General features: G+C 39.9%; 1 long non-coding RNA gene across 1 annotated transcript in view; it reads right to left on the bottom strand.

Annotated features, from left to right (window-relative positions):
- LOC132380079 (uncharacterized) overlaps positions 1-18,389 on the bottom strand; it is a 23,822-nt gene extending 5,433 nt beyond the window's left edge. Inside the window, exons 1-2 of the long non-coding RNA XR_009507632.1 lie at positions 17,572-18,389; positions 11,577-11,736 (exon numbers count right to left, since the gene is read on the bottom strand). This is a non-coding gene — a long non-coding RNA (uncharacterized LOC132380079). The remainder of the gene's footprint in view (positions 1-11,576; positions 11,737-17,571) is intronic.
- Positions 18,390-19,397: the final 1,008 nt, after the last annotated feature.

The raw sequence follows: 19,397 nt of genomic DNA, 5'->3' as shown, positions 1-19,397 counted from the left end.
GGTGATGAAAAGACAAAGGGACTTTACCATCTGAAGCAGCTATAAATTCTAGCCAAGGAGACTGGGAAATGTAAAAGGCAGAACCAGTTATTATTTAAATTAGTATACTGTATTTCAATTAATAAATACGGTGGTGAAAAACCTCTAAGATCTGAGATGTTGAAACAGGAGAAAACCATACAGTCTCTTGATCTGTCCACCATTTAATCACAACTCTACATAATCTCTTGGATTTGTATCACTTTGCACATATGCAAACATTTATCAACATCTATTTCAATAGTTTTTACTGATCCAGGACTGGCAGCCTTTGGAGAGAGTTCCCAATCTCCACCATCTTTTGAATGAAGAAATACTTTAAGGCATTATCCCTGAATAGTCCAGCGTTAATTTTGAGTGGAACTGTTATCTCTCTACCTACCTCGTAACGTACTTTAAATCATCTTTGTCCACTCTGTTAGAACATCCTAGGCAAGCAGAATACTAGCCCAGGGTAAAATAAATCTTCCTTATAACTATGCCCTTTCAAACAGTTATCATTTAGAGATCAGCTGTCAAAAACTAATACATTCTTCCCAAGGTCTGAATACTGTGCAGTTTAATAAGCCTTCTGAACAACTGCAGCAAGAGTTCTAGACTTTGGTACTTTATGCGCTGACATGAGCATTGATCAGCTTTTCCAATTTCATGTCCTACCAAACCTGAACACTTAAATCCCCATGCTCATTCACGTGTCTAGTAGAGGCTAGATCCGTGGAGGATAAACCTGCACTATGTTGGACAGTCATTTCCATTAGTTGTTGGAATGCTTCTTGCCAACAAATATTTTTAAATCTCCAGTGAAAGAAAATCTGCAAACCATTTTATACTCTGTGCTGCTGTTTTCTTGTCATATTGAAAATCCATGAACATCTAGTCTAAAAATATTGAATAAGGTATGCTCAGTGGCCCATTTTATAAGGTACGGGAGTGTCGAGAATGAAATAGCCACAGGGATGGAATCCAATGTGGTCTTCTGCTGCTGTAGCTCATCCACTTCAAGGTTCAACATTTTGTGCATTCAGAGAAGCTCTTCTGCACACCACTGTTGTTACATGTGGTGATTTGAGATACTGTCAACTTGAACCAGTCCGGCCAATCTCCTCTGACTTCTCTCATTAACAAGGCATTTCATCAACAGAACTGACAGTCACTGGAATTTTTTTTGCTCTATTCTCAGTAAACACCAGAGGCTATCGTGCGTGGAAATCCTAGGAAATCAGCAAATTTTGAGATGTTGAAACTACCCTGTCTGACACCAACAATCACTCCACGATCAAGGTCACTTAGATCACATTTCTTCCCCATTCTAATGCTTGGTCTGAACAACAACTGAACCTCTTGACCATGTCTGCATGCTTTTATGCATTGAGTTGCTGTCACATGAGTGGCTGATTCGAAATATTTGCATTAATAAGTAGGTGTACCTGTCCTCTTTCTTCAAAGAATTCCGGAACTAATGAGATGTCCTCCTTCTTCACAGAAAAGGGCTATTGTCCTCCCCTACCAATGCTGTCCTCACCAGTATCTCTTCCATTTCGTGCATGTCTGCCTTCACCACATCTACCTGCCACCCCACCAAGGATAGAGTTCCTCTTGTCCTCACCTACCACCCCACCAGCCTCCACCCAGCACACAATTCTCTGTAACTTCTGCCATCTCCAATGGGATCCCACCACCAAGAACAATCCCCCCACCCCCGGCTTTCCATTTCCACAGGGATCACTCTCTATGCAACTCGCTTGTCCATTCATCCCTCGCCAATGATCTCCCTCCTGGCACTTGTCCTTGCAAGTGGAACAAGTGCCACACCTGCCCCTACCCCTCATCCCTCTCTACCATTCAGCGCCCCAAACAGTCCTCCCAGGTAAGGTGACACTTTACCTGTGAGTCTGTTGGGGGTCATCTACTGTATCTAGCGCTCCTAGTGCGGCCTCCTGTATATCAATGAGACCCGATGTAGATTGGGAACCTGCTTTGCCACACGCCTATCCTCCATCTGCCAGAAAATGTGGGATCTCCCAGTGGCCACCCATTTCAATTCTACTTCCCATTCCCATTCTGACACATTAGTCCATGGCCTTTTGGAGATGCAACACCTTATATTCTGATTGGGTAGCCTCCATACTGATGGCATGAACATTAATTACTCAACACTTCCAGTAAATGCCCCCCCCCCCGACCTTCCGCATTCCCATTTCTCTCTCTCATTTTATCTCCTTACCTGCCCATCACCTCCCTCCGGTGCTCCTCCCCTTCCCTTTCTTGCATGGACTTCTGTCCTCTCCTATCAGATTCCCCCTTCTCCAACCCTTTATCGCTTTCGTCGATTGACTTCCCAGCTCTTTACTTGACCCCTCCCCCCTCTCCTGGTTTCAACTATCACCTGCTACCTTGGACTTCTTCCTCTGCTCCCCCCACTTTCTTATTCGGACGTCTCATTGTTTTTCCCCCAGTCCTGATGAAGGGTCTTGGCCTGAAACGTTGACTGTTTACTCTTTTCCATAGACGCTGCCTGGCCTGCTGAGTTCCTCCAGCATTTTGTGTGTTTGTAATGAGTGTATATTACAATAAAGAGACATTCCCACAGACAACTGACCTTTGGTTAGTTATTGTATCTACACCCTTAAATCTATGTGTTTGAAGTACTATAACAATGTAAATTTTACATTTTACAGCATAGAGGACTTACCTTATCAGTTGCATGTTATCTTGGGAAATATAGTAATAACTATTATTAAATGTACATTCGAGAATTGCTCTAGACTTATTTCTTATCCCTGCTTACAATCAAAGTAGAAATGCAAGCTTACGTAACAGCAATGAGAGAAGCCACCTACATCCTAAGTAAGCTTTTAATTCTAAGACTAACTCATGAGGGGAACCACATTTGGGCTTCCTCACCAACGCATGGCTTTAGTTGATCAGTAGACTACCAAAGTTCACGCTGTCTATGCATGAATGAGGAGGAGAAAGTGATTTGATTGCCCTGCAATTAAATAAAAGTCCTTTTCTTTTTTTGAAGTTTATACTCACATTAGAAAGAGAGGGGGGAGGGGCAGCAGTGTGAAAGGAACAAATGGCTGTAATTCCATGTGTGCCAGAATGCTGAATATTTCATGCCGCTGAATGAGCTCAGATCCTTCTTTTGTCCCCTAGTGATAGATTCTAGTTTAGTAAATGGGAAAGTTGGCACTGACAGAGAGGTACATTCCTGGTTGTGCTGAATAGTTTCATTTTGTCATGCGAAATTTTAATCAACTTCTCACTTTAATGACTTCATTGGAATCAAATAGCACAATTGGCTGGTGTCTCAGACTTGCCAATTCATCAGAATAAAACCTGAAAATGATTGTTTTTCACCTTTAAACCAGCACTGCTTTTTGAATACTGCCAAAGCGTCGGCATTACTAAGTCAGAATATTCCAGATATTGATTAAGAGCAAAAGGGCAACTTTGCTGATTGAGCAACTTTACCTCGTCGATCATCATTTTCAAAGCCCAAATTGATTTTGTTTTTATTAAATATAATATTTTTCATTTAATTAACTTTGCCACTGGCCGTGAGATGGGAGTACGTAATTGTGCACTTGCCATAACTACAGAATCTTGTTGATACTTTGTTTTTGCTAACATTTTGTCCCAAGGATTACTATTTGTTTCCATTTGCAGAGTCCTATCAAATAATTGCATTATAATGTAATATAAGAGGTATAAATTTTCCAAAGGAGGTAACTTACATTACCAAATGTCTTCAAGTTTCCTGAAAGACTGGCATTTTGTTCCTTTAAATTAATTAATTGATAGGGATTATACAGTCTCTGATACAATCCAGAGTTACAATATTTACTGCGTATTGTAAGAATCAGGCAGTCACTGAGATAAGGCATAAGGTTTCCATGGTTTACATTTTCATTTGTTACATTATTTACGATTTCCAGATTTATTCATGTTTTACTTTCAAAAATTACTATTAAAATTCAGATTTGGTTTATCTAAATATTAAATTTAGAATTTAGTGTAATTTACTGTGTGTGATTTACTAAATTTTGCACTAAGATTTTGTGAAACCTTTGGAGTCAGTATTAACTAACTTAATATATATCTTTACTTTCCTGTAAAATTTAAAACAAGGATTTAATTATAAAAGTGTTTATATATATCTTCCCCATCGAGATTTCAATAATTAGCATTGAATGGGATTAAGTTTTTAAACAGTGACACAGAATTCTTATGGGAAAGATATCTTATTAAGACTGGATTTTACAGTATTTGCTTTACACAGTTGGATGTAAAGTTTAAATACTTTCAGATTTTAAAATAGATCTTTATAAATAAGTAAGAGTTAGGTGAAGTAAGTCCAGTAAAAATTGATTTAGAAATGCACGTTCCTTACAAAGGGATTTATAAATCAGTGAGAAAGCTTTGTATTATGTCATGTTTTTATAATCCTAAAGTACACTTTCCATACAGTAAAAGGAAGAAAAATCTGAAGGAAATAAAAGTTAGAAAGTCGAAGGGCCAGTTTTGGAGAGTGTGCTGTGGGTGCCACAAATCAAGAACTGTTCCATGCACTGAACATAAAACCACAAGTCTGAAAGGGTAATTGCTTCATACATTTTAAATTATCAGCTTGAATTTACTTAAAAATGAACAATTCACAAACTTCCAGTGAGTGGGAGATATAATATATCCTTCTGGCTTAGGTCCCAGAATTTTTCCACCATTAATTGAATAAGGGAAATTTGTTTTATTATTCCAGAGAAAATTTGTTGCCTTTTCCTCATGGGCTTATCTTCTGATTCATCACCATTGAAACGGAAAACAGAAAACCAATTATGTTAGCTTACCAGTGGTGTATGGTGACAGCAAGAGTTCTCAGTATACCTCACTATGGTCCACTGCAAACTAACAAGTCCAATTTCTTTTTCTTAAGAGCTACAGTTAAAAAGAGTACTACAAATAAGCAAAAAAAAACACAGTAGGGGAAAAAAAACCTCATTATGTCTCTATTAATGGACCAGCCTGCAGATATTTAAAATGTTTAGCTTGTATTTTTGCCCCTGGAGCGCCGGAGCAGTTGAACAATAAAGGTCCATATAAATGAGCCTAACCAAAATCACAAAAGCACTTACCTCAAATGGTCACTTACTTTCTATTAAGCCACTAAAAGAAATAAAACGAATGCTTCCCACCCATCGGATCCTGCATCCATTCATATTGATGAGAGAGAAATAGTTCCTTATTATCATTAAATATCCCCCTGAATTTCAAATTATTGTTTAACTTTAATATAATCTTTTTTTTCTGCTGAACCAACAATAAAGAGTACCTTTTCAGAAAATGTATGAATTTTTTTACTGTACAAATTTTTAACTGCCTTCGGATAAGATTTGCAGTGAGGAGGAGCACAAGATATAAAATATATAAAATTAGCATTTCCTCAAACATGCTCCAAGGCACTTAAAGGCAGTAATGAATTGTTTCTACCCACTTAAGGACAAAAAGAGCCTCTCCAATTTACATTTCCCTGGAGGGAGGTAAATGTAAAGATTGAAATTCAAATGACATTTCAGTGAGAGAGGGAGATTAATGATACATACAGTTACTATGGCTACCAATAAATACAAACAAATAAAAATAGTTTTCCTGTAGCAGTTTAACTCCCATCCCATATGATTCCAAAGTTAGCTTAATCTAGTTTTAATAGCTTAATCAACATCATGATCCAATGTTTTAAATAAAGTATTGGGTAAGTAATGAGAATGAGTAGTTATTAGTTCAGTAGTGGGTGGAATAAGGTAGCACCTAGTTTAGTGAATTAACTGATGGCAAGTATTTGTTCCAACACTAGTGTGTTAAGCCAGTTATATAGATACATACATAACTGGTCAAAAGTTGTATTTAGTTTGTGGACAGTGACTCCATCCAATGCGGAAAATTCTATCTCGATTCTGGCTTCAAAACTTCAGCCATTACAGAATCAGTACAGCCTTCCAGGTGTACTATGTAGAATAATATTATTCTTCATTGAGCAGATTTTGCCCAGACCTCGATGAAGACAGGAAATGTAGCTAACTCTGCAATTGTGGTTTGGAGTTCACCGTGAAAAGGTCAAATGACTATAGACAGCAAGCCAAAAGTATCATCTCACAGGAAATTGGTCAAAAGGTTAGAGCACATAAGAGCGGTTTAATGTACTGGGATGGATAAACATGCAGAAAGACAAGAGTGGGAATAAATAAGCCATTCTTAATTTGGCAGAATGTCAATAACTTGGACCTCACATTCTTTATCAACAATTTGTCTGAAAGGATCAAATGAGGTAATTTCAGATTTGCTTTTGAATAGGCAAAATGAGGCCAATGAAATGTAAAGTGGAAATATGCAAAGACATCCACTCTGGACCACAAACAGAGTATGTTTAAAATGGTAACAAGTTGGAAAATGCTGATGTTCAAATGAATTTGGATATCCTTGCGCACATGACTGTAAGTTAACATGCTGACAAAGGAATATATTAAGTGGGTAAATTGCACATTGGCTTTCGTTGCAAGATGTTTTGAGTACAAATATGAAGAAGTCTTCTTGCAGTTATGTAGGCTTTGATGGGCCCATACTACAGCATAATAAACAGAGGATATATTCGCCATAGAGAGAGCACAACAAAGAATGGGGGGGGGGAGAATTTCATCAAAACATACATTATTCTTACACAACTTGACAGGGTGGAAGTAGAGAGAATGCCTCCCATAAGACTACAAGACGAGAGGACATAGGACCAGAGACATAGTCAATTTGGCCTATTGAGCCTGCTCCACCATTCAATCAAGGCTGATATGTTGTTCCCCTCTACCCCATTCTCCTGCCTTCTCCCCGTAACCTTTGACGCCTATATCAATCAGGAACCTTTCAATGTCCAATTTAAATATACCCAATGACTTGGCCTCTATAGCTGCATGTAGCAATGAATTTTACAGATTCATCATCTTCTGGGTAAAGAAACTCCTTCTTATCTCTGTTCTAAAGGGACGCCCTTCCATTTTGAGGCTGTGCCCTGGCCGAATCATTCGGAAACAGAGATCACAATTTCTGAACCAGGGATAGGCCATTTGGGACTGAGATGAGAAGAAATTAGTTCTCAGAGAGTGATGAACCTGCAGAATTCATGATCTGACAGGGCTCTGGAGGTTCAGTCACTGAATAGATAGATACTGATAGACTTCTGGATATTAAGGGAACTGAAGGACATAGAGATAACACAGGAACCGCACAGCTAGTGTACGAAGGCTGTGCGCAGTCTGACAGCGAGTGATTGTCTTGGATATTCCCTTTGCAAACACAAAATCCTTTTGGACATTGGTAATGTAAACTGCTGCAAGTCCACTTCCCTATTTATTGGTGAGACAGAAGGCAGGGGAGCTGCGTGGCCTCAGCTGTAGTGAGGAGTAGGTCTCAAGCCGCAGGTTTGCCTGCTGCAGCAGTTCAGGAGTGGAGATGAAGGGAGCAGTGTACCATGCCATCCATGCTAGGTTGGGGGCTGGCTCCTCCCATCAGTGCTGCCACCCAGTGTTTGATTGGTGAAATGCAAGCTGGATTGTATGTGTGCGTTCATCTGCGGACTGCTGAGAACCAATCGTTCTTACCATAAACATTCATGCACCAACAATTTAGAGGACAGTTCTCTCATGGACTTGGGCTATATATATTTTTGTGTGACTGTATGTTTACTTTCTAACTTATATGTACGATATGTGACTTGTGCTGTGTATGACTATTGGTACTGTGTTTTGCACCTTGGGCCCAGAGAAATGCTGTTTCATTTGGCTGTATTTGTGTGTGTTCATGAATACTTAAACGATAATTAAACCTGGACTTGAACTTGAATAGGCTGCTGAAGCAGAAGATGTGCCTTTATTTTGACATTCTTTCAAGATTGTTTAGTTTCATTTCCTGTACATAAGTGTAATGAAAGAATTTTTACTACATACACAATACAGCATCAAAAACACAAAATAAAAAGAACACAATAATAATAATCAACAAAATAAATACAAATACATAAGGTAGCTTATATATAGATTAATTGTATGCCATAAAGTGACATTAGGTTGTACATAAGGTGACTGACAGGAAATAATAAAGTAGTGGTGGAGTTAGTGAGTGGGGATGTTGATCAGCCTTACTGCTTGAGGAGAGTAACTGTGTTTGAGTCTGATAGTCCTGGCATGGATACTGCACGGCCACATTCCTGATGGGAATGGGACAAACAGTCCATGAGCCTTCATGATACTACTGGCCCTTTTCTGGCACCACTCTATATAGTTATGGCGGGTAGGCTGGTGTGAGTGATGTGTAAAGTTCAGCTCTCTTCAGCCTCCTCAGAAAGTAGGGGCATTGGTGAGTTTTCTTGACTGTGTAGGATGTGTTCTGGGACCATGAGAGGATGTGTGTGATGTGCACTCCCAGAAGTTTGAAACAGCTTTAGGTTCCACTGCCGTGGCACCAATGTAAAGAGGGGTCTGAGTGGCGAGAGTTCCCCTGAAGTCGTTAACCATCTCCTTTGTCTTGTTGCCATTGAGGAAGAGGTTACTTGCCTGGTGCCAGGCCTCAATCTCTTCCATCTCCTCTCTGTAGGCCATGTTGGTGATGAGCCCTACTGTTGACGTGTCATTGGTGAACTTGACAACGTGATTGCTCAGTGTTTGTCCATGCAGTCACATGTGAGCAGAGCGTCCAGCAATGGGCGCAGCACACAGCCCTGAGTGGCATCCGTGTTGAGGGTGATGGGGAGGGAGGAGTAGTTTTGCATCCTGATTATCTGGGGTCTGGTCGTTAGGAAGACCAACACCGAGCTGCACAGTGGTTTTTGGACCAAGGAGTAGCAGTTTATTCACCAAGGTCTGTGGGACAATGGTGTTAAATGCTGAAATGAAATCCAGAAACAGTATTCTGATGTAAGAGTCCTTGTTTTCCAGGTGTATCAAGGGCACGTACATTTCAGATGCCATGGCATCTGTTACTGAGCAGTTCTATTGGTAAGCCTATCAGTGAGTGTCCAACGTGGCAGAAATATGCCACATTGATATATGCCATTATCATCTGTTCAAAGCACTTCATGATGAATGGCGTTAATGCCACTGGGCAGTGGTTGTTTAGTTCTGAAGGTGTCAAGGTCTTTGGTACAGTGATGACGGTGGCTGATGTGAAGCACGTGGGGATTACAGTGTGGATGAGTGAAGTGTTGAAGATGTCCATGTAAAAGCTGGTGTGCACACTCCCTGAATCCTCAGCCTGGGATGGTGTCTGTCCCAGCAGCCTTGCAGGGGTTAACTCTTTGCGGAGTGTTCGTCATGTCCGCTGATGTTACAGACAGTGGCTGCTCACATGGGAGGGGATGCAGCTTTCTTGCAATGAATTGAAGAGAAACATGGAAGGGACAGATGGCCTACTTCCACTCCTAATTCTTTTGTTCTCTGGTTCTGAAAAGAAAACTTTGGTAAACTCATGCCTGTGGGTTTCATTTCACCTGATAGTTAAGGAAATTGTTTCAACAATTAGAACTGGGTAGTACACGTAAAAATGCTTCATATATTCTTTGACATCTGACTATGGTGTAGGGGAATGTTTTACAAATAGGAAAGGAGACTTAACACTTCTGCATGTTCTTCAGGTCAGTTGTGTCTAATAGAGAAAGTAATGTAGTTTCAATTTAAAGTTTTATATATTGGAAGATTTAATTTTTTCTATAATTTTGTTTTCCAGGAAAGTTTAATCCTGAGTTTTCCAGGCATAGCTTATTATAATATTTCAATGTTGCTCTATTGCCCTAATAAATAAAGCCATCATGCAGTAACATGAAGTGGCAGATTAGGACTCCCTTGCTATCCAATCCTTCTGAAATACATGCTTCAACTACCTCTAAGAATAGGATAGCACACGCTTTCCCACTTATAATGTTTGAATTTATGCATTTGTAATTAATAATTTTATTTACAAAACATCATTTTGAAATTTTTAGCACTGCACATCAGATTGGGTAAATCAATAACATGGATGGAAGTGAAAGCTTTATAGCAATGGTTATGTCAATATTTATAGAGATAACATTTATTCTACACATAATCAATTCTGTGTTCCTAAGCAGGTTACCTAGCAAACTGGAACTGGGGAGTTTACACTATTTACCTGTCCTTTTCTCTTTTATAATATACTGCATATTATGAATTTGGGTTAAGTGCAGGGGGCATAGCCAATAAAATTGTAAATGATACAAAAGCTAGCTGCGGTTGCAAGTGAGAAGAGAAGTTTTAGCTCTACAGAAAGACATCATTGTCTGTTGGGTCTGCTGGACAGATAAGTGGCAAATGGAATTTATCCTGGACAAGTGTGAAAACATATTGGGAAGGCGCAGAAAGGCAAGAGAATGAACAGCAATTTTTGGAATATTCATCATACGCATAACACGTAAGGAAAGGACAGTTATAAAGGAATACAATATACTTTATATAAAAGTGAGGAGATTATGAATGTCAGAATCTGGAATACAATTCTGCTCACCATACTTCGGATGGGACAGGACAGACAGTACAGGAGATTTTAAAGAATGTTACTAAGTTTGGAAAATTGTGGTCAGGGTAACAAATGCGTGCATTACACTTGTCTTTTTTGGGAAGTTCAGGGAATATTTAATTATGTTGTATAAAATTATGGAAATCCTACATGGAGTACATTGGAAGGATATGCTTATCTGCTCAAAGGGTCCAAACCAGGGGCAAAAGTTTAAATAGTGGTCCGGAATTCATTGACTGGAAGGGTGGCCGAGGCTGAAACATTCATCACTTTCAAATATGTGCCTGCAAAGCCGTAACATGAAGGTCAAGGGACCTCGTGCTGGAAGGTAGAATTAGGTTGGGTGGCTCATTACTGGCCAAAATGCCCTCCTGTATTGTAAGTTGTCAACAAATGCCAAATTTCCATTATGTGCTTCCAGCAGAGTGCACTCCCATTCTGAATATTAAGTCCTGAGATTATCCAGTTAGTCAACGGAATAAACGGGAAACTTGGCATTTCTTTTCAAGAAAAGGCTAAGAATAAAATCAAGAAGTTATTGACCATCATGCATTACCCCTGTAATATTAAACCTTCCAGCCCTCCCCCATACAATAAGTTATTTAATATGACATACTGTATAGCAGTATATACACGTGGCGCACAAAGGAAGCATTCAAACTGTGACCACACAAGGTGAGCCTGTAGCTGGTCATGGGATGCTTGCCACTAGTATAAGATTCATCTAAATTGGGATTGCTGCTGAGGCAGGAGGGCGCTAAAAGAAGCCACTTTGACCACATGTTTGTATTTTCTCCTGAAATAGGATTTCCATTATTTTTGCTGTCACCGTAACTATTAATAGACGTTATTAGAAATACACTCAGAGGCTACTCTATTTCGTATATTTGTACACCTGTACATTAATGCAATTATCTAATCAGCCAATCATGTGACAGCAACTCAAAGCATAAAAGAATGCTGACCTGGTCAAGAGGTTCAGTTGTTGTTCAGACCAAACATCAGAATGGTGGAGAAATGTGATCTAAGTGACTTTGAACAAGTAACGATTGTAGGGTGCCATATGGGGTGGTTTGAGTATCTCCGAAACTGCTGATCTCCTGGGATTTTCACACACTTCAGTCTCTAGAATATACAGAGAATAGTGCAAAAACCAAAAATTAAATCTAGTGAGTGGCAATTCTGTAGGCAAAACCATCTTGTTAACAAGAGAGATCAGAGGAGAATGGCCAGACTGATTCAAGCTGACAGGAAGATGACAGAACTCATAAATAAGTGCAAGTTACAACAGTGGTGTGCAGAAGAGCATCTCTGAATGCACAATACATCAAAACTTGAAGTAGATAGGCTATAGCAGCAGAAAACCGCAATCATAGGCCCAAAACATCAACTGTACTTTTTTCTGAGATGCTGCCTGGCCTGCTGAGTTCCTCCGGCATTTTATGTGTATTGCTTGGATTTCCAGCATCTGCAGATTTTCTCTAGTTTATCATTGATCATACACTCAGTGGCCACTTTAGTAGGTACTGGAGATACCTAATAAAGTGGCCACTGAGTGTAAATATAACATTAGTTAGCCAATAATTCCCCACCATTAAAACTTTTCAATAATGAATTATCAAATGTGTCTCCTGGGGCTTCTGCTATTTTTTCAAATGTATGGATACAATCCATCAATATGACTACATTAAAATAAAAGGAAGAGCGCCAGTTAATAAACACAATTATTTCATCTGCACTTTCATCTGATGTCAGGTCAATTTGGTAGCTTTTAGAGCCAAGTAATGATTTAATTTTGCTACCATTGCTTATTGTTCACAGCTGCTTAGTGGCCCTTATCTTAATGTGCCTATAGAATATTTTACTGTTTTGCCTTCTTGATAATTTAGTTCCATAATTACTGCTGCCTTCCTATTTTTTGTACTCTTCTAATCTCTCCATCCTCTTCGTTATCAAGCCTGCTATCTACAAAGTTAGCAGTCGTCCTACTGCACCAGCAATTTACCCTTGTGCCTTTATTAATCAATAGATTCTCATAAATGTTTTGCTTATTTTGTCTTCTAGCAGAATATATTTTTTCTTAGAGGCAGATTACTGTTTTAAATGTTTCACATTGCTGCTCTACATCACTGTTTGCCAGCAATGTTATGCATTTAATTTTTGCTAAATTCTAATCTCAGCCCCTCAAACTGGCTTTCCTCCGATCTATTACCAAGTTTCTTGCTCATTTCAGTTTTATCTTGAAGTGTATTATATTATCGTTACTAATGCCAGCACGTTCTCTGGCTTCCTCGTCTCTGACTCACTCTGGTTTTTACTGAATCCAGCAGTGAAACCTGTCTCATTAGGCTTCTTACATACTGGGCTACACAGTGAGAACTCCATTCCAAGTTCACTTTGCCTACCTCTGCTACACAACTAATTTCAAGATAGTTGACATACCCGTGATGAATTTTCAAGTTCCTAGCTTGTTTTCATATATTTCCCTGAGCCTTCAGTGATTAATTGATCTGTAGATACTGCCTATTGTGAAATTGATTCTTTGTTGGCCCAGATCTTCTGTGGGCCATTTGAATTTACCTGTCTCCTGTACATGAAGCCTGGTTCTTCCTGGACTGTGTCCCCAGGCACAGTTCTCCCAGATGAAAGGTGAGCACTCTACTTGCCAAACGTGACAGGCACCGTTCCCAGAACTGCTTTGAGAGCAAGTGATGCCCCACCCTTAGGCTTACCAGCTTGTCAAAGCCATGACATGTCTGTGAACACCTCCAACAAGCAAACATTCAGAAACAATACAAACTTTAAATAGTGTAAAAAGTCACTTAAAAATTGAAGTAAAATACTCAAAATACCAGCAAATGATTCAAGCACCATTAACTATGTTTAAGAGGAGGGAGAACAGAAATTTAGTGTTGCTTGCCCTTTCTCCATAAAACAGAACGGTCTTGTTGAAGGTATCAGATTATCACTGGGCAGCTGTCCACGTGGGATTTGCTGGACTCCAGGAGGAGTTCTAGGGGAGAACATGATCATCCCATTAATGGTGGTCAGTTGTCGAGACATTAAGCTCTCGAGCTATCACTGGGAGATCCCAAACCTGTGCAGTACTGTGTAACTCCAAGTGGAATTGCTGCATTTTAATCAGAAGACCAGGCAATTATCTTTTATCTCCACATGCAGGGATTCTATTTCTGTCTTACCGACAGAATCATCCATTTCCTTCCATGGCCCTTACATTATATACTACAGCTATTCTACTTTCCCTTATTCCCTCTCCATCTTTTATAAATAGGTTATATCCCGCAAAGATTTTTAAGATTTTCTCTAGTCATATCTCTGTAATCCTGACTATATTTGGCTTCTTACCTTAATCATTCCTTCCAATTCTGCGGAATTATTCTGTGCTTTGCTGTAGAGTTTAATTCATTTTTAACCACAAATTCTCCCCTTTCATCTCTCAACATCCCATTGCTCTGCTTTTCTGTAACCCATCTTCGTCCCTTTTCTTACATGTCCTGATGAAAAGCCATTGGCCACGTGTGTTCACTTTGCTCGCTCTTGACAGATGCCACCTGACCTACTGAGCATTTTCATGTCCTTTGTTAGATTATTCGGTCTGTAGTGTCCTTTCCTGTTTAGCCTTGTTCCACTTATTAAAGACTCCTCCACTAATGCTACGTTTAATTGATGACTTCAGTCGTTGTTATATAACAGAGAGTTCCATGCAGTGATGACATCATAGACTTACTGCATAAATTATACAACATAGATATGGGCATTTGGTCCACCATTAAAAGTGAGAAGGTATTAGATATTTTAGTGGGAGAAAGGTGAATAAATACCCTGGGACTGATGAGATGTAGCCATAAAAAACATAAGACATAGGAACAGAATTAGGCCATTCAGCCCATCGAGTCTGTTCCACCATTCCATCGTGGCTGATTTAATATCCTCTCAACCCTATTTTTCTGCCTTCACCCTGTAACCTTTGACACCCTTACTATTCAAAAACCTATCAACCTCCACTCTAAATATACCCAGTAATTTGGCCTGCACAGCCATCTATGGCATTGCATTCCACAGATTCACCAGTCTCCAGCTAAAGAAATTCTTCCTGTTCTAAAGGGATGCCCTTCTAGTCTGAGGCTGTGACCCCTGGTCCTAGACTCCCCCACTGCAGCTATCTTCTCCACATCCATTCTGCCTAGACTTCTCAATATTCAAAAGGTTTCATTGTAAACCCCCGCCAGTCTTCTAAACTCCATTGAGTACAGGGTCCAGAGCACTACCTCATTCATTAACCCATTCATTCCCGGGACCATTCTCGTGAACTGCCCTTGGACCCTTTCCAATGTCAGCCAGGTTGCTAGAGGAGGTAAAGTAAAAGGTTGTTAGATCCCTGATTGTTATTTAAATCTGCACTAGCCACAGGAGACTGGAAAATAGCAAATCTGTTATATATACACAAGTACAGTAGAGAAAAAACATATAATTATAGGCAAGTTAGTTAAAGAGCAGTGATAAATAATTACCGAGAAAACTGAAGGACAGGAATACTTAACACCATGGATTGATCAAGGGTAGTCAGCACTGATTTGTCGATAGCAAATCAGTGCAGATTTAATTGAACTTTTTTGAAGAGGTAAACATATATGTTGATGAGACTGGTACAAATGTTGTAGTTTACATAGACTTCAGCATGACCTTTGATATGGTCTCACGTGGTAGGCTCATCCAAAAACTTGGAGCTGATTACGATTCTATCCAAGAGTGGCTTTGTAATAGGAAACACTTACTTCATACACCAGGATGCTCTTTACAGTCACCTGATGAGGTAACAGTAGCCTTTGGCCAGGAGTAGATGTTGTCAGGTGGTGCCCAACCTTCATAGAATATTTCAAACCTTAACCACTACACTCTCCAGTTGGCAGGTCAGCAGTGGTGGCCAAGTAACTGCCCACCTGCTCCTGACTTCCAGCTCAACTCCTCTCTCCTGCTCCATATCCAGGGTGTTGGTGGAAGGTTGTCTTTATGATTGGAAGCCTATGACGAATGGTGTATCATAGGAATAGTGCTGAACCCTTTATTGCTTTTTATATACATTAATTACTTGGATATGAATGCAGGAAGTATTATTAGTTAGATTGATGATGACATTGAGAAAAGAAATGAAATTTCAGGCTTCAGGATGATATTGATCTGTTAATAGACTGACACAACAATGGCAGGTGGAATTTAGTCCTGATTAGTGTGAAGTGATGCAATTTGAGAGAACTAGTTAAGATAGGATATAGATAATGAACTGTCGGGCATTAAGGAGTATTGAACAAAGACACCTTGTTAACAAGTCCAAAGATTCTTGAAGACGCCAGCACAGCAAAACAGGGTGGTGAAGAAGACATAAAGGATTCTTGCTTTCATTAGCTGGGACATTGAGTACAAGAGAAAGGAGATCTTGGTATAACCTTATAAAACATTGGTTAGGCCACTTGACATCCATCGTGGACATAATAGGTCAACAGGCCAGCTTCTGTACTGTGTGACTATGACACTGCAACTTCATGGCTATGCCAGCCATCAATTATATATATGAGAGCTCCCTCTGGATGAAAAAGTTCTTCATCTAAACCTCATCCTTCTTTACAATTTACCATAATGTGTATTCTCCAGTCTTTAACACCTTTGTTATGGGGAAAAGTTTCCTCATTATTTTGCATACTGTTCCAAGGAAAACTTATCCTGTCCAACCTCCCTCTATTAAGGTCAAAGGCTGCCACCTTCTATCCATCTTTTTATGGGGTGGTCCCTTCACCAACCCCAATGACTCAGCTGTTTTACTTCATCGTATGTTTAAAAGACACACAGTGGGGTTAGCTGGTCTTTTGAGTCTTGAGCTCATCCTCCCTGAAGGACCGAACACCCCATATAACTTCCAGCACAACATCCGACAGGCAGTCATTTCAGTCCAATAATTAATCTTCTATTAATTTGTCAATTAGCATATTCAATATTAGTATAAATTTATAATTGTAAGTAATATTCATCTCCAGAAATCTGGAAATTGGTGAAAAACTACGGGGGTCAGTCCACAAAGTTTCCTAACCTTCTCAGCATATTTAGCCAAAACCTTTACTGTGTAATCTGCTCACCCCCAGAAGACTGTTCTCTGTACAGTGTAAGTACTATGTGTATGCAATATATTATTATTTATATTCATTTGCTTTAGATGGCATCAGTAATATTATTGAGCACTTGGGGTACATTGGGTGCAGTGAGTAACACGCACGAACCACAGTGAATGCCAAACAGCTTAACTCAGACAGCAGAGAGAATGTAAAGTGACCACAGCACCTGCAGTGTACTTTGTGTTTGCGTGGTGGATGCACTAACAACTACAATTTTCTCAAAAAAAGCAAAGATAATTTCTCCAGGAAAATACAATGAACGGAGGATATTCACTTTACCAGTGTGGACTTCAAACTTGATGACAGGGCATTTATTCAGCTCCACTTTGGCTGCCCAGTGCAGTGCTGCTACTTGGAAATATCAATAATAGATTCATGTCTCTCTTTCAACTCAACAACATTGCCTAGTATTTTAGTGAAGAAGAATGTGTCTCCGCTTCCCAATTCCTTTGCCAAGTGATTCCATCAATTCCCATCAGAACTTCTTTACTTCAAAATATCAAAATACTTATCAAAGTACGTATATGCCACCATACAGTTTACTACCCTGAGATTCATTTTCTTGAAGGCATTCACAGTAGAACAATACAATAAATCAATGGAAAGCTATACACAGACAAACAACTGATGTGCAAAACAGGTAAACTGCACCAAAAACAAATAAGCAAATAATGCTGACAACGTGAGTTGTAGAGTTCTGAAAAGTGAGTAAATACGTAGTGGAATCAATTCGGTGCTGAGGTGAGTGAAGTTCTCCACACCGGTTATCACTTACAGCAGTTATTAATAAGAGCTTCTCCTGTTTGCTGTATCTGCAATAGCCAGTCACAGCTGCAAAGCAGATCCTGAAATTAAGATATACAAATTAAACTGAGTGTGAGAGCCATGATCAAGTAACTGTAAAATCATTTCCAGCTGCATATTAATTATTCTTGCTGTCAGTTTTAATATCCCCTGAAGTTTTTTGATGGGGTTGGGGTGTGACGTGAAACCCTTGCGAAGATAGTGCAGATGTTTACTTACAGAACAGGCTGAAATGAGTTTAATAGCCGCTGCAATTTGCAAACCAGATCTGAAGGATTAAGCAAGGCATGCAGATTTCTCCATCCTCTACACAACTAAACACAGTTCTTTTTTAATAAGTGTGTGAGTGAGTTCTTGATCCAGCATCAAGTTAGTGAATCAGAAACTACTGCAATGCATCTGGCCACTGCAGTGTTTATATCTCGCATTGACTCTCTTTCACTATCCAGCGCTCTCTTGAATTTACTAACACAACCATCCCCTCTTGTTAACCCAGACTAACCGCATTTGTGACGAGATGTCACTAAATTGAGCTTTCACATCCCACCTTTCAAATTTGAAATCAAGTCCTTTTGTAGAAGGCAATGCTTATGATCTTTTATTCTCCATAATAATTTTTGTTAATAATATTATCCCCAAAGCACGTCCTCAACTATGTTAAACATTTGCTGCCTCTCCTCACGGCCGTTTTTGTTTGGTACCTAAGCCCAAAATCAGTTTCTTTGTGCGGCATCTCTCAGACACAGATATCTTTCCTGCAGAACTGAGACCAGGATTCTGCACGACAAATTCACCACCCACGGTTTACACCTTATTGCACTGGTTCAAGCTCCCAGCTGTTATGGGCACACATCATGCAGCTGGCTTGAGTCATCCCACAACTCTGTTGCTGGAAGCTGAGCAAAAGGGGAGTGGGCAGCTCACCCTGTCTGAGTGTATTCCAATGAGGCTTTCTTTAACTCCAGGGCTTGCGAGACTCCTTCTTCCCCAGCCGAAAAACGGGTAGGGCCTCCGGTAAAATCTGATTCAGAATGAACACTGCTATTTAGCGAAATTGCCATACAAGTTGATCCGGAGGTTAAGAAGGTGCACGGTGTGTTAGACTTCAGTAATTGAGGACTGAGGTCAGGTGAAGTTGCCGCTCTGTAACACACCGAAGTGAAGAGAAGACAAGAGGTATTTGATAGAGATGTGCAAGGTGATTATGTGCATACATCAAGTGGGCAGCCAGAGACCTTTTTCTGGATGGAAATGGCTAAAATGAGGGGCATAATTTTAAGGTGATTGGAGGAACGTTTAGGGGGAGATGTCAGAGGTAATTTTTTAAACACAGGGGTGGTGATAGAGGCAGATATTTTAGGGACATTTAAGATACTGTTAGAGACACATGGATGAAAGAAAACTGGAGGGGCATGTGAGCAAGGAGGTCTGACTAATTTTAGAGCATGTTAAAACCCAGGGTAGCATATCTGCTAGCGCGACGGAATTAGAGTGTGGGGAGTCAAAGGTTGGAGTTCAATTCCTATGTCCCCTGTAAGAAAGCTTGTATGCTCTACCCTTGAGCGTGTGGGTTTCCACCGGGTGTTCCAGCTTCCTCCCACAGACCAAAGGCATTCTGGTAAGGGGGTTAATTGGTCATTGTAAATTGTCTTGTGATTAGGCTAGGGTTAAGCAGGCAGGTTGCTGGGCGGTGTATCTCATTGGGCCTATTCCACACTGTATCTCTAAATAAAGAAATAAAATTCCAGCACAAGTGTGGGCCAAAGAGCCTGTACTGTGCTGTACTGTTCTATGTTC

This window comes from Hypanus sabinus, chromosome 23, assembly GCF_030144855.1.
Source record: "Hypanus sabinus isolate sHypSab1 chromosome 23, sHypSab1.hap1, whole genome shotgun sequence".
In the NCBI taxonomy this organism is placed as follows: Eukaryota; Metazoa; Chordata; class Chondrichthyes; order Myliobatiformes; family Dasyatidae; genus Hypanus; species Hypanus sabinus.
Note: the sequence above shows the minus strand (reverse complement) of the source record. Positions and strands in the feature narration are given on the sequence as shown.